General features: G+C 37.7%; 1 non-coding gene across 1 annotated transcript; it reads right to left on the minus strand.

The window, feature by feature from the left end:
* Window positions 1–216: 216 nt before the first annotated feature.
* LOC145351104 (U2 spliceosomal RNA) lies at window positions 217–410 on the minus strand. Its single transcript, XR_013888324.1, has one exon. It is a non-coding gene; the product is annotated as a U2 spliceosomal RNA (small nuclear RNA).
* Window positions 411–2,319: the final 1,909 nt, after the last annotated feature.

Consider the following 2,319-nt stretch of genomic DNA (forward strand, 5'->3'; position numbering starts at 1 on the left):
TCTCATTGAAACTGATAATGTTATGATCAATATTTAAGTGTGAGATGTTCCCCGATTGGTCGATTATTTGCATAAGCAAAATGCTGCAGGTGCTGGACATCTGGATTATAAACAGTAAAGGCTAGAACTGCTCAGTGGGTTTGGCTGTGGAGGGAGAAATGGCTGCTTATAGTGGTGCCACAAGTATTTTTCAAATTTGATTTGTTTCTTTCTCAGAGTTATTAAGCCATTGTGCAAAGTGGAAGAGGCAAGCCCCTAACCATCCCCTTGCTTGCTCCAAAAATCAATTCAAATCAATTCATGGTCCCCAGGCAAGAGACACACAAGATCCAAGCTGACAAGAGCAAATATTACACCTGACCTCATACTTGATCCTATGCTTGATCTTAACCAAAAGGCCAAGAAGCATGGTGGTGCCACAAGTCCCAGCCACAATGTAGATGAACTCCCTGTCAGGCACTTAAGGAATCCATATTGTTGACAGTGACTAATGGTGATTTTACCCACATAACTCTTCACTCACATCATTTTGCTGGGGAAATGACTATTTTTATTTGGAGACTTGCTGTGGTTTCGGTCATAAGTAGTTCATAAAGACTCAATTCAAATAGACTCCCTTTGATAAGCCGATAAACTTCATTTGCTGCAAGTCCCATTGTTTGGGAAAGGAAAAGTTCTAGTAGGTTAGAGAAGACTTTAAACCATTAGGAATTTAAGACACTGAAGTACCAACATTGAGTAAAATGACTCTAAATCAGACTTATAAGCTACCAAGAGAATAATTTACACATGTATGAATGCAATAAGAGATTTAACGCAAGTGATTACGATTTAAATGCATATTTTAATATTTTAAACGTATTAACTGTATTTTTGTAAAGTGATTGTGCACTTTAGCAAAAAGCAAGTTGCTGTAAGGCCTGATGGTACGGGGACTTTCAGACAGAACCGCATACTGAGGAAACAATGAAACCTCACTTTTGCAGGTTCCTATCAATGGGAATTGCTAGCAGTAAGGTTCTCAGGGCCGCTTATGAATAGAATTATTCACTGTCAAGATAAGATAGATGCTGGCACAGACATGGGATCATGAGTTAGTCTGGTTTGGCAGTGACTTGGAGCGGAACTTGTGGGAATGTTAACTTTGAACTTAGTGGCCAGTCATCTGGTTGCTAAGCGATACAGGAGCTTGAATTAGCCAATAGGGGGAAGAAGCATCCGGATTCAATGGATCAATGAAATATCATCATGGCAGGGGGTAAAATGCAATTGGCTAAAGTATGTGATAGATGTTCACATTTAAGCATATTGGAGATGATCGATTCAAAGCTAATGAAAGGCAGGAAAATTTGTTAAGAAAAGTGCATAATGGATCTTACTTGAACATCATTGATCTTTCTTGTATACATCAGAAATTATTGGAGATGTCTGGCTGCTCTATATCTGAAGAGATCGAGGACTCTTTGATAATTTTTCCCTGTGATTGCTGGTCAAACAAAAGATAAGTCTTTAAACTGGGACACTGGCTTTCATGAGTCTTTGTATTGATTGAAATTTCGGTGATGCCCGACTACCTCGCAAACCCCATGAATACCCATCCTGCCTCAACATCATTGATAGACACGGTGTGGTCAATAATCACTTTGTTTAGGATAACTAAATTTATATGACTTAATGAGTAGTCCTTAAAAGTCAAACAATGGCTGGGATTCTCTGGTCTTACACATGGTTGGGATTCTGCTGTCCCACTGCACCGAATGGAGTTTTGTCATTCTCACTGGCAGCAGTGGTAGGGTGAATAGTATTGGAGAATCCTGGCCCATTAGTGAATCAATTTGGCTCCTGATGGCAATAGAGCTGTTTTCATCTTCTGTAGCTAGCTCACAAATGATCAGAATTTTGAATTTATTTCCATAACTTGTCGAACATGGTGGTGTTGAACGCATGACCTTTAGTAGCCTAACCATTCAGCAACTTTCCCTGACATTAAATGTAAGCCCAATACTAAAAATGATTAAAAATCATGCTCTTATAGATTGAAGTTGTTGTCTACCACTTTGACAAGATTCATATTTGAATTAATATATGAAAGTAATGAATATGCTATGAACATCTCATCCTATTCAAATATCGGAAATATTATTACAGACATTCAATCAGGTGCTAGAAGTAGATACCTAGAAGTTTTTTTAAAAGGAGCTTTAATGGGACAATTACATAAATAGGTTTTAACATTTTTCAGAAAACATAGTGGTTATATGCAGAACCAAATGCTTTTCAAGATATCGAAACATAACCAGTTTAATTTTTGCTATATTA

Source organism: Carcharhinus amblyrhynchos, chromosome 1 (assembly GCF_965287045.1).
Source record: "Carcharhinus amblyrhynchos chromosome 1, sCarAmb.v2.hapA, whole genome shotgun sequence".
NCBI lineage: Eukaryota > Metazoa > Chordata > Chondrichthyes > Carcharhiniformes > Carcharhinidae > Carcharhinus > Carcharhinus amblyrhynchos.